Source organism: Pleurodeles waltl, chromosome 1_2 (genome assembly GCF_031143425.1).
Source record: "Pleurodeles waltl isolate 20211129_DDA chromosome 1_2, aPleWal1.hap1.20221129, whole genome shotgun sequence".
NCBI lineage: Eukaryota > Metazoa > Chordata > Amphibia > Caudata > Salamandridae > Pleurodeles > Pleurodeles waltl.
The window spans coordinates 1185184647-1185199029 of record NC_090437.1 but is presented as its reverse complement, the minus strand read 5'-3'; positions in this window follow the sequence as shown (position 1 = coordinate 1185199029).

Here is a 14383-nt window from a genome sequence, read left to right as displayed (position 1 = left end):
TCACATCGTAAAATATCTTACTACTGTATCACTTTTTGCGCTATTTGTCAATGGGTTGGTACAGGTAAAGTATACAAAAAGTATCTTCTTTCAGCTATGAGCAGTGGAGCTTCTACATATGTGGGCTAAAATAACTGTTACCCACCAGATGTTCAAAAAGAAGATAAACAAATGGGCAGACCCAAAGCTCTGATCCCTCCCATCCCCCATAGCATTGGGCTCAAACTTAGGAACTAACTACATCCCTTTCACACTTCACTCTAAGAATGTAAATGATGAGCAGCCAAGGCATAATTAGGAAAGTGGTGTGGGAAATAAACTAAGAGCTCTGCAAAACACATAATACTACTTGCATTAAATCAGACAGCTTTGCCCTCACATAATTCTGCTTTTAGATCGCCTCCTTCCCAGTCAATAGCTACCCAGGACATTCATAGCTAGTAGAAGAGACTAACTTGGCTCATTATCATCCCATAAATCATTACAGCGTCTTCTTCTATCACCTGTCTATGAATATCATAACACTTTTATAAAGCTCTTAGGGCAGATTATAAAGGTTTGCACCATTGAAAATTCATGCAAAGTAATGCAAACTGGCACAATGGCTTGATAAACAATTTTGCTAGGACAGTTGCCCTAAAGTGGCCTTTGCACTGCTTTGTATCAAAGGCCTGTAAGTGATACATGGGCATTTCCACACAACCACCATAGTTTTCACACACAGCCCTATCATCTAAAAATGGTAGACAGGGCTCTGTGCCAAAATGTAATGCCTCCTTGACCCTGGCATTGACATGAAAAAATGTTTTATTTACTCCTAACATTTCACAAATTACATGTATGCTTTACTGGACAATATACGTGCAATATGTGGAATGTTTGAAAGTTAGTCTAAGCAAAGCATTTTGTATTGGGAGCGTTCTGATGTAGTACAAAACCTATGTAGATATAATTCACACACCTTTGCACTACTGAGCAAAGGTGTTTGTGTGGTGTTGTGTTAGGCACCCTATTTATGAACCAGCACTGAGGAAGAGAGAAGTGCCATATCTTAGCAGACATGGGTCTGCTTTGATCAAAGTCTTAGTAAACCTGCCCCTGTGAGTGTTCATCTAACTCTATGAATGTTTCTGTGCTGGGATACATGCAGCTGGAGAACTGAAATAATTGTCCAATTATCTGCACAAATGAATGTGTACCTGAAAATGTTTTTCATCTCTTCTGCTGCAGCTTCCTGACAAAAATGGGTTATCAAAACATATATTATCACTTTTTTTATCTCATACATTTAAAGAGTTCCTAGTCTGTTAAAATTGTGTAACCAGTTTTCACTATTGAAATAATTGCCTCATTATCCTGTCTGATTTTAAAATTTTGCTTATTTTAATATACGTTTTAATTGATTAACTTTGAATGTAAATATTTACAACACTTTACGGAGAACTCTTTGTAGACAATAACTATGTCTGCATATTTATATTAGTTTATCTTATGCCTTCTCAATGCTTTGATTATATCCTTTTATAATATATCACTTATACTATCTAAAAGAATTGCATTTACAATAATAGTTACAAAATCACAAGTCACGTATTTTGTACATGGTAGAGTGGTGAGTTATAGTTAATGTAGCCTGGCTACTGAGTTGAATATATTGTGTATGGAGGTGTGCAAGTTATCATAATTTGAAGGTGGTGCATATGTCATAAATGAAAGGCATATGTATACATACAAAATTTGTAAATGTTGTATAGTTTAAGTTTGTTTTTTAGTTAAATAATAAATAAAGTTGTAATAATGTAAATGTGGTGCGTAATTAATCCGTTCAAGGTACATACCTTAACTGTAGGATGTGTTTGTTTGTGAATTTTAAGTTTGGTTTCTACAGAGAGAGTAAGTAAACTATAACAAAAGTTTAACCTTTCTTGTTTTCATTGAATTTCAATGGATTTTTATTCTTAATAAAACTGTGTTACAAATCGTAGAGTTTACTGTCATCAAGTGGAGTGCCATTAAATAGAGTATAGATACGTAAAGTGGAGGAGACTTTTGTACAGTGTACTGTCATAGAGTGTAGTGCCATACAATGGAGTGAAGTGGAGTACAATAGAGTGAAGTGTGGTGCAGTGATGGGGTGTAGAGTGCAATGGAGCACAGTGGAGTGAAATGGTGTAGAGTGGAGTAAAGTGGAATGTGGTAAAATAGAGTGGAGTGTCGTAGAGTGGACTAGTGTAGCGTACAGTGGAGTAAATTGTTATACAATGCAGTGCCATATGGAGTACTACAATGGCGTGGAGTGCAATAGGGTGGGCAGGCATGGTGTAGAGTCGAGTAAACTGTTACACCTTGGAGTGGCATCTTGTACATTACAGTCGAGGGGTGTGTCGTAGAGTGTTGGAAACTGTGCTATAGTGGAGTGCAGTGTTGTACACTGGGATGTAGGGGCATAGAGTGGAGCAGAATGTTGTACATTGTAATATAGGGGCTTAGAGTGGAGTATAGTGTTGTATAGTGGCACAATGTGCAGTAGAGTCTTGTGGAGTGGAATGCATAGAGTGAGGTAGAGTATGGTAGGGTGGAGCAGTATAGAGTGGAGTGTTGTACAGTGCCGTAGTGTGGGGTATAGTGTCATGCAGTGGAGTAGAATGGAGTGGAGTCCAGTGGAGTGCGTAGCATAGAGTGGATTACCGTGTTCTAGAGTACAGTGGTGTGGAGTCGGTAGAGTGGAGTAGTGTAGTCTATAGTGGAGTAAAGTATTGTGGAGTGGAGAGGTGTGTGGTGTAATGGAGTGGACTGGTGTGTTGTAGAGTGTTGAAAAGTGCCATAGAATGCAATAGATTACATTGTCACAGATTGAATGAAAGTGTTGTACAGTGAAGTGACGTGAGTGAAGTAGAGTGCGATATAGTGGGGTAAAGTGGAGTGGGATAGACTATCTTACAGTTAAGTGGCATAGAGCAGCATACAGTGGAATGGCTCAGAGTGCAGTAGTGCAGTGCAGTGAAGTAGTGTTTTGTAGAGTAGAATATATTAACTGGGGTTTAGAGAGATTGTGTTGAGTGTCACAGAGTGGAGTAGAGTATTGTAAAGTGCTATACAGTAAAGTAGAGAGACGGACAGGAGTACATTGCTGTACAGAGTAGCACTATCTAGTGGAATATAGTGTAGTACAGTTGAGGGGTGTAGGCTCTTGGTTAGTGGAGTATATTGTTTTCGAGCAGAGCACTGTGAAGTGGTGTGAAGTGGAGTTAGGTAGAGTGCAGTGGTGTACAATTGAGTAGCATACAGTGGAGTGGTGTAGGTTGCAGTGGCATACAGTTCAATAGGCTGCAATGGAATGGCGTACAGTGCAATGGAATAGAGTGGAATAGCAGAGAGTGGAGTGGGGTAGAGTGGAGTTAAGTGTGGTGGAATAGCATAAAGTACAGTGTTGTTGAGTGGAGTGGTGTACAGTGGAGAGGTGTTGACTGCAGTGGCGTACAATGGGGCGGCATACGGTGGAATAGTATACAGTGGAATGTTGTTGAGTGGAGTGGCATAGAGGGGAGTGGATTAGAGTGGAGGGGTGTACAGTGGAGCAGCACAGGGTGGGTTGGCATAGATTGAAATAGTGTACAATGGAGTGACATAGAGTGGAGTGGTATACGGTGGAGTGGCATAGAGTGAAGTCAGGTACAGTGGAGTAACATACAGTGGAATAGCGTACATGGGAGTGTGATGCAATGGAGTGGTGTAGAGTAGATTGGCATAGAGTCAATTAGCACAGATTGTAGATGTATACAGTGGAATAGTATATAGTGGAGTGGCATAATGTTGAGTGAGGTATAGTAGAGTGCCGTAGATTGGAGTGGAGTACAGTGGAGTGCAGGGGAGTATAATGGAATAGCATAGAGTAGTGTGACATAGTGTCAAGTGCTGTACAGTGGAATAGTGTAGAGTGTATTAGCATAGATTGGAGTGGTGTAGTGGCATATAGTGGAGAGGTGTACAGTGTTACCTCATACACTGGATTGTGGTAAAGTGGGTAAAGTGGAGTGGCATATCCTGGAATGGAGCAAAGTGGAGTGGCGTTAACTGGACTACAGTGGAATAGTGTATAATTGAGTCTTGTACACTTAAATGAAGTGGCATAGAGTAGAATAGCATAGAGTGTAGTGTTCTGGAGTTGTGTACAGTGGAATAGCGAACAGTGTGGTAGCATAGAGAAGAGTGGCATACAGTGGCGTGGCATAGGATGGAGTTTCTTAAAATGGAGTGGCATAGAGTGTAATAGCTTACGGTTAAGTGGTGTAGAGTTGATTGGCATAGGGTAGCGTGGATTGGGGTAGATTGCAGTGGCGTACACTGGATTAGCATACAGGGGAGTGGGAACAGTGAAGCGATGTAGAGTGGAGTAACATAGAGTGTAATATTGTAGGGTGGAGTGGCGTAAAGTGGAGTCACATAAAGCAGAGTGGTGTAGAGTAGAATTTGGTAATTGAAACAGATGTAGCATAAAAGCGGGCATACATTTTGGTAGTATGTGTAAATAGTGTAAGTAGTGTTGAAGTAAAATGTTTTTAAATGCTTAGTTATATATTGTGCCACAGTATACCACAGTAAGTTTGCAGTATTCTTCAGTACATACGGATGGGAACGCAGTTTGTGACTGGTTAATGGCTGTGTTTGCCAAAAGTGAAAGGCAGCCATGGCTTATTCAGCTCACTTTGTCTGCATTGTGCCCTCCGTGTTTCCCTGTGCTCTGGGTTAGGGTTTTTGATATAGGTATGCAATAGTTTAGTTTTGGTTCTCTACCCAGTGACATTTTGTTAAAGTGGTAACAGGTAGAGAAACTTATTTCTAGTTGTCTATATATTTTTCAGCAGTCTAGAGAGAATTGTGAAATTGTTTTCCATTTTTTTAAGTAATGTGATCTGTAGGTATTGCCGTGGTACTTCATGGACCCTTTTTGTGAAGATTTATATATCTTAAAGTAGAAAATACACTGTTATACACTATGGGGGTTATTCCAACTTTGGAGGAGGTGTTAATCCGTCCCAAAAGTGACGGAAAAGTGACGGATTTACCACCAGCCGTATTACGAGTCCATTATATCCTATGGAACTCGTAATACGGCTGGTGGTATATCCGTCACTTTACCGCCACTTTTGGGACGGATTAACACTCCTCCAAAGTTGGAATAACCCCCAATGTTTGTAAAATATTGTGTATTGCAGTGTATATGAATTTTTTTTTATATTTTTTTATTTAGTTAAAGCACCACCGTACTCCAGCCGAAGTATTGTTGTACTCTGTACATTTTATTTAAAATGATATAGAAACTTGTAAATAATTTCCCCTACCTTTTGAAGCTTTAATAAAGAGGAAATTAGTAGGAAGAATATCAAATCTAATACTTATCTACGTCTCAGGGCGTAATGCAGAATACAGCAAAAGTGTACCTGAAAAAACATGGCTGCCTTTAAATTTTGCAAAGACAGTCATTAGCCAATCACATAATGCTTTGTCATTTCTCTGTAGTGCGGTACTTCTGCAAAATACCGCAAACTTTCATGAAACTACTGCAACAGCAAATATCACTGAGTTAAAATGCTTTATACCTTTAAAAAAGGATTATCTATTCCTGTATATGTAATCCTGTCAAATTTCATACAAATCAATTTGGTTGGTTTTGCACTATGGAAGATACAAAAGTCTATGGAAAATGTATTGGTGGGAAAACGCATATTGGGACCCCCCTTTTATCTTTGCACCCCCTTGACCAATCAGCGCAAAACTTTCCATCCTCGACCAATGTAGAAAAGGCCATAGGTCCAGAAAATTTGGGGAGTTTTAACAAGTGGGAGCAAAGTTAATAGCAACAAAAATTCCACAGAATTTGAATAGCTGGAAATCCTAACTATAATTATTTTAGAGGTCCTGCTCATCCCCCTTCCAAAACCTGGGAAAGAGGAAGGCCCTGTGCCCTCCTACAGACCACTCTCAATCCTTAATGTGTATTACAAAATCATCAGCAAGGGTTTGGTCACCAGATTGCTACCCTACCTTCAGGACCTAATCAATCTGGACAAATCAAGATTAGTTCCTTCCAGCAGTACAGACTCTAATATTAGGCAAGTAATAGAAGTCCTGCAGCCCTCTCACCTGAACCTGTCTCCGAGTGTTGGTGATAGCAGTGGATATGGAAAAAACATTTGCCTCCCTTCACTGTAACTATTTATACACCGTCATGGCTAACATGGGACCGGACAGGGGCTATCTTAGGTGGACCAAGCTCTTCACGTTGACCCAGTCACTCACACCAAAACCAGGGGTTACATATCGCACACTTTTAGAATAGCGAGGGGATCAAGGCAGCATTGCTTCCTATCACTGGTGTACTTTACCATGGCAGTAGAGGCTTTTGTGCTCTCATTTTGGCAGGGTCAACCTTGTAGAGGGCTCCCAGTAGACAACACCACTCAATGTTTACTTGTACGGATGACCTCTTGCTCTATCTTTGCAGGTAGACTGCAGATGTGGAGGGCGCCATTGAGGCAGTCACTGAGTTTTGGTTTCCCCTAACTTTTTGCCTTCACACTTCCTGTTTTTGCTGGCATTAGGATTCTGTACACTTTACCACGGCTAACCAGTGCTAAAGTGCTTGTGCTCTTTCTGTAAAACAGGGTAACATTGGTATGTACCCAATTGATATTTAATTTCCTTATAAGTCCCTAGTAAAGAGCACTACCTGTGCGCAGGGCCTATAGATTAAGGGCACTTTTCATCACTTTTAATACCATTCTGGTGATGCTATGCCCTGCACTGTATTTACAAGGCGGTGTTAAGCCAGTTTTTGTGGCTTAACGCCACCTTGTAAATACGGCCCCTTCACACGTAGCCCTTTGCGTGGAAGATGCATGCAATGGGTGTTGCTGTGGGCATGCCACAGCAACACCCATTGCATTTTGATGCAGCCTCAGATTTACAAGACTTCGTAAACCTGAGGCAGTGGCAGGATCTAATGCCACCCCAGGGGAATACTTTCATTCCTCCTCATTTTTTGCTTTTTTCCATGCGTTTTACATTCTGCAGCAGGCATCGAAATAGCAAAATGCTAGGCATGATTGTCCCTTCCTGCACATAAACAATCATTTCAAAATGACACTTTGGCACTTCTGTGTGTGCTGCATTCTGCAGCACACAGAAGTGCTAAATCACCATTAGTGATATTTTATGTGCAGGAAGGGACACCTTCCCACACATAACCAATCAAACACCTCAACACAGACATCCTTGTACGATGGTGCAAGGATGCCTGCGCTGGCGCTAGGCAGCTCAATTTAGCACCAGTGCAGGGGACAACACATGGGTGTGCTGTATTCAATTAAATATGCCGCATCCCTGCGTTGTGAAAATGATGGAGCATCACAATGCCAATTTTGGCGCAGCATCACACTCCATCATTTTCTTTTGAATATGGGCTTAAATGCTATTAGTAGGCTTGCAGAATTGATTGTGCCACCAACTAATTAACTCTGGAAACATGTCTGGATGACAATTCATCGTCCGTAAGGTAGATATCGTCTACATAGGACAATGCTTCAGGGTCAATGTCGTGTAAAACTGCAGTCACACGGCTGCGAACAGTCCTGGACCGTTCTTGTACCCCTGTGGTAAATTACAGAATTGTTTCTGGGATCCTAGTGTGCTGAAGCTTGTTAAGTCTCTACTCTCAGGCGCTATATTTTGGCAAAAGAAACCATTGGAAATGTCCAGCGTTGGTTTGTATTTTTTGCGCTGCGTTGTTCATCGGTGCTGTGCCATGCGAGTTTTGTATAGAACATGTTCGTGTATGACTATTTAGGTGTCTGTAGTCTAAGACTATTCGATATGAATGGTTTGGTTTAGCTACTGGGAACAAAGCATTATTCATTGGGGAGACCCAGGGTTCAATTACTCCTTGGTACTCCAGTTTTGTGAGAATTTCTCTCATGGGTGCTTTTGCATCATGTTTTATTGGGTACTGAGGTTGGGGTTGATTTTTAATATGAATTACATGGTAGGGGGAATCTTTGTCCCATCCTATGTGGTTGCGATATATAACGCAGATGCCTGTGCCAATGCCCAATCGATGGCGTAGGATTCAGCGAGTTCCTTCGGAACAAGGGGCGAGAAAGAAGGTTTAATATCATCTTCCCCATATGGGCAGGTACGGACAAAGTCAGGTGGCCAGTCTTGTTTGGCCAACAAAATATCATATATATTTACCACACAATCCCAAAAGATTGCATCTATTGTGCTTTCAATGTCTCCTAACTGTTGCGTTACTTCATACACCCTATCAGGTGTGGAGACACGCATGTCCGCAGTTTCTACTTGTAGAAAGTCATCAGTTGCTTTCACCTCCAGATGCTCTTGAATACTCCAGTGAACTATTGTGACCTCTGCTGCGCTGTCTAGCAGCGAAAGTGCTCACTTCCTTTCTTCAAAAGGACTCTCTTCTTAAGTGGAATGTCGAACTGCAACTGCTGCCATCTTTTTCTTTTTAGATTGGTGTTTTTGTTGGAGAGGTTTCTCTTCCTTTTTAACAGAAACCTCTGTTGAGTGCTGTGATTCCTGTCTCAGTTTCACGTACTCTGTACTTCGCTATGACTGCACACCTCTTTCACTTCGTTTTTCCGATGAGTCCTGAAAGGAACGAGATTGGCGTGTATCAGTATATTTATATTTATCAGGCTTTGTTATATTATCTCTGTTTCTGAGATTATATCTATTCTGTGGGGTCTCTGTACATGGAGATTCTCCCCTTTCTTTTTTAGGAGTTTTTTGTTTTTTATTCCAGCGTTTCTTGTTACCCTCAGGAGCTTGCTTGGAAAAATCTTTATTAGATTTGCCCTGAAATTGTGGTTTAGCTGGTGTGGCCCCTAGACTATCTCGACCAATACTAGAATAGGTCTCAGTGATAATCTTTGTCAGCTCGCGCATCTGATCCTGTTGAGGAACATCCCGGAGCTGCATGCGCACTGCTAGTGCGACCGCTTTAACTTTAAGATTACTTAAAATAATTGGGGATACTGGCAAAATTGCCCATTAATTGCATCCCCATGTCCAGGGCCGGGGCAGCCTCGTATTCATCCTGAATTTGTTTCAGCACTTCCGGTAAGTGTCGGTGTACTGTGAGAGGTACAATAGAATGCAGCAAATAACGTACCCCAGGTATTACAGTTATCTACTCTGGGGACCACCCCAAATGGCAAGCACATCGTTAGAATTCTATGTTTATCCTGGGGTCCATATGGGAAAATACTGCTTCCAGTGCATTTATTTTTTGAGCTAACCAAAACGGAATTTCTTCTCATTTGGTGGGTACCTTACCCATGATCAAATGTACAGTGGTGTTACTGCATGTGGTTGCGCTGGAGCAGCACATGCTGGGTTTGTATTCAATGTCTGCATTACAAATTGTACTAGATGTCTGTATATTGCCGTCAGCTCAGTATATAAGCACCGGACTTCAGCTACTGCTAAGTTTGGTACTGCAGGGTGAGGTGTATAAGTGGCCCATAAAGGCCAGGTAGGACCATCATTACTTAGAGGACCTAACCTAACTGTTAAAATCACGTGGAGTAGGGCGCCATCAAGCCAATTATTATGTTCTTGATATTATAAAGGTATTTCTAAATATGCGAATGCTCTGTATGGTCCAGGTACGTTTGCAAGTGTATAGTGATGAAATGTCTTTGTGTTCCCATCAACTGCTGGAAATGTGACCTAAGAATAGAAGAGTTCTGTTCTATAAGCTGCATGTGCGTCCATCACAAATCTGACTGGACCCCCCCCGTGGCCGTTAGGCCATTTGCCAATAAATGTGCAGTCAGGGGTTGTCTCATATTGACTGCAATTGCTACCTGCTGTGGATTCACCACATTAGATGGTAAATTTGTTCAGAGATAAGCACACCAAATGGGGATTATCCTTTTAGAGTTCAAGCTTGAACAACCTCCAACATCAGATAGGTGTTCCCTGTTTAGCTGAGGAGGAAATCCTCAATACCATGGACATCTCCATTTATAGTACTGAGGTGTCTTTGTATATAGTGAGACAGAGATACTCTGGAGGACCCGAAAATTAGAGCCTGATTAAACGTTGGCGGCGCCATGTCGCATAGGCTCTCATTATTCTAATGAGACTACTGGATTTTGAGTGCAGAATTGCACGTGGTGTGGGAGACAGAGTCTGACCACTACAGGTGACACCTGTCACTCCAATCCGGGTTTTGCAGTGCCTCATCCCCACCCAAGGGCGGAATGATTGGGCAGCCGAGCGCATGACACAATTGATTTCTCAGGGAAACCGTGGTCACTCAGGTCTCATCCGTTTCTCTCAGTTACATTAGTCTCACATACACAATGATGAACAGAGGCAGTATAGGTTTCAACAATGTTTTAATAAAGCGACTGCATCTTAGGTAGCAAAGCATGGGCTGCAATAACCAGAACAATACAGCATGACAAGATTAAGATTATGACAAGGAGAGTGAAGCATAGAAATAATGCTACCATTTTGTCACCAGAGCCTATAGACTAATTCCTACCTACACTATAATAGAGCACAGCAGGTTAAGCTCTAATTCTGCTCTTCAGGTTCCCCTGGGAAGACATCATGCCCCATACCTGAGCAAAGGCCTGAAGTCTGTAGAAGCAGCTGTAGTGAAGCATTCAGCAATCAGCATACAGTCGTGGTTCTCTGGCTGGAATCTCCCTCTAACGTGTAAGGGACTGGAAAGTGTTTTTATAATAAAACAGCTGATGTTCTGCAAAAAATGTCCCTACATAAGGTTATGTGTTTTCTATGAATGTTAGAGACAAAACTTATAACATGTTCATCTGCATCCTATCTTACTGTAGCCTTGGTAGAAGCACAGAGTGAGGAAGAATGTCTTGTTTGAGAGCACAGTGCTGGCCTAGGCAAAACCAGCTAGATAGAGAGAAATAAAACAAGACCGTAAAAGTGGCTACTGTAACAATAATAAAGCAAAGCCGAATAAAATATATCTAGGTTAAAGTGCACAATGGCAGGCCTAGTATGTTAAAATAATATGCATGGAGCTATAACTAAAATGGCTACACAACACCCTCCCCTTGTCGGTAGAAGGTGGTTCAAATCCTAAGTATATATAAAAGCTACTAAAACTCAACCTAAGATATATATGTAAAAAATGTCAATAATGACAAGCCAAAAGGACACATGAGCATATGAAAGGACAATTTAAATGTCAACATGTGGCATAAAAGAGACCGAATTTCAAGAGTCAGAGTTATTTTTAGAATCTCCAATCGATTCGGGGACAATGGAGGACAGGAAAGCTTCCACTTTGGCAGGTGCTAAAGTTGGAAAGGCATTGCAGAGAAGGACCAAGGAGCAGTCACGTTCCATAGCCTAAGCCTCAGCCAAGGCAGCAGCATTCCATGGTGTGCACAATGATGAGTTAAGAGCCACATCCTCCAGGAAGGGCAACTCATAAGTAGCTTCCCGAAGCAAACGCACCCTCAGTGCGCACGACTGGTAATGAGCCCTCAGCGAGAACATCAACAGGTCGGTGTCCAATGAAAGCATGCGCTGCATAGAAAGACAAACTTCTAGTGCATGTTCGAAAGAGCATCAGAGGCGCCGAAAAAGGGGCTGCACACAATGCAATGGCATGTGGGCTTTTGGCACCATCTCCTTATTTCCCAGGGATACTAGGGACACCTCTGTCTGCCCCCCAAAGCTAAGTGGGACTATCTACCCTCCCGAGCGCTACACTAGCCAATCCAGGTGTCTGCCCTCCAGTGGTGGCTTGTGCCCTCTTGGAACACTGGGAGTTGCCCTTAGAGTGTCCATGCTGGTAGCACTCTAAGCATTTGGGGATGAACTTCCCTTGCTTCTTATCGAAGAACCCTGGTTTCTTCCCAAATTTAGAAGAGGAATGGTTACCACCCCCTCCCCTGGGAACTGTTTTGGGGGCCTTTTGAGAGTTCCTTATCTTTATGTTTTTCTCCCCCCTCTTTCTTCTGTTGGGAACCCTGACCACCTTTGTGGGTGTCTCCCCAGATACCTTTTTGGACACTCTGATGTTAACCCAGAGGTCCACCTCCTCAGCAAGCTTCCTGGGATCAGTCTTCCCAAGTTTGTGTGGAAAGTTTGGTGCTGTCCCAAAACCTCTGACGGTATTTTTCAGGGGTCAGCCCAAACTTGGCCAATAAAGCGGCTTTCATGGGTGCATAGACATTCTGATCATGTGGATCTAGTATAAGGAGTGTGTCCCTCCCCTCTGCTGGTACATAAAACCACAGGGCCGCCCCCATTGCTCCTCAGAAGTCCCATGAGCCCTCAGTGCAACTTCATAGGCAGCCAACCAATTGTCAGTGTCATCTCCCACCACATAACTTGGCACCACATTTTTGGGTATACAAACCTTTCTCTCCCCAACAGGTCCTGCATGTATGCTGGACTCAGACTGTCTCACCTTGATCTCCAGCTCCTTGAGACTCAGTTCATGAGCCAACAAAAGTTTCTTCTCAGCCAAGGCTCTCTCAGCTGCAGCCTCAGCTCTCTCAGCTTCAATTTGCGTGGCTGCTCTCTCAGCTTCAGCCTGTTTGGCTTCTCTCTCTGCCCTCCTTTCCTCCTGTTGAGCTTCAATCTTTAACCTTGCCATTTGCAATTGGAATTCTCTCTCCTCTCTCCTTTCCTCTATGGTCAGGCCCTGATCAGAGACACTAGCACCGGTTAGCAGTGGTAAAGTGTGCAGAGTCTTAAAACCAGCAAAAACAGTATCTAAAAAGTGGAGGGAGGCAGGCAAAAAGTAAGTTAGGGGTGACCATCCTAAGGCTGTCAGGTCTAACAAATAGCATATCCTGGAGTGGCATACACTCAACAGGCATGGATTAGAGATGTATTGTGTAATAGCATGGAGTGGAGTGGCGTAGAGTTGAGTGTTTTATAGGGGAGTGGCGTAGAGTTTAATATTGGAGTAGCATAAAATATAATGACGTGCATTTTAGTGGCATCCAATTGAATACCATACAGTGAAGTGGCTTATAAGTGAGTGCCACACACTGGATTGGCATTCAGTGAAATAGTGTACAGTGAAGTAGCATACAGTGAAATAGCGTATAGTGGAGTGTTGTAGAATGGAGTTCCATACAATGGAATAGAATGTATTGATGTGGCGTACAGTAGAATAGGCATAGAGTGGAGTAGTGTATAGTGGAATAATGTCACTTGGTGTGGCGTACAGTGGAGTGACAGACTGGAGTGGCATAGAGTGGATGTGGGTACAGTATGAATACATAGAGTGTAGTGGCGTACAGTGGTGTTGTGTACAGTGTAATAAATATAGTGGAGTGGCATAAAGTGGGGTCTCATACAGTGAAGAGTCATATAGTGGAGTGCCTTAGAGTGGAGTAGCATATAGTGGCGTGGCTACAGTGGTTTGGCATATGGACGTACGTGAAAGTTAGTAGCAATGTAGATTATAGTGTGCAGAGTAACACAAAGCTGTGAATTGCGCTGCCTTGTGTTTCTGCAGATTTACCACTTGAGTATTGCATTGCACATGCAACACCATGCTTACCTCAAGAGTACCGCAGAAAAATAATACAGCTAGGTCATGGTATACCGTGACAACTTTGCAGTATACAATGGGACATGGCAATGACAAGTCAGTATATGATTGGGTAGTGGCTGCCTTTAGATGAAGACAGCCATATGGATTTTTCTACCCTTTGGCTGTGTTCAGTGTTAGGGCCTTAGATATAGGTAAATAGTAGGCCCCTACCTATTACCACTTTATTTAAATAGTAATAGGTAGGGAAATGTATTTCTATTATTTAATATATTTTTTTATAATTTTTTGGCCAAGTATGTAGCAGTTTCACACAATTTTGTAATTTTCTGTGAAAGTACCGCTGTAACAGATATCACTAAAGTGAAATGCCTTATAACTTAAAAAATACATAACCTACATAACTGCTGTACCCAAAAAGCATCATCTCAGTTTCTGTATATTAGACTCACAATATATATTATTTTAATACCAGTGCACTGACAAAATAATATGCCAAATGTCCAAACAATATTGATATGTCCGACAGCAACACATTTGGAGGATAGGAGCACAAAACAATTAGTTTTAAATATGAGTTCTACTTGGGAACAGCTTTGTGCATCTCGAAAAATCTGCTCCCAAGCAATTAAATAGAAAATGTTTACCAAAAAGGTATTATGGTAAGTAGTGCAGTGATTGACTATGCAGGGAAACAGATGTGAAAAAGAAATGCTGTACATTAATAGGGATCTTGATCATTAACTTTTTTTAGTCCATTAAACATATACTTTCCCGTAATTGAATTAAACCCAT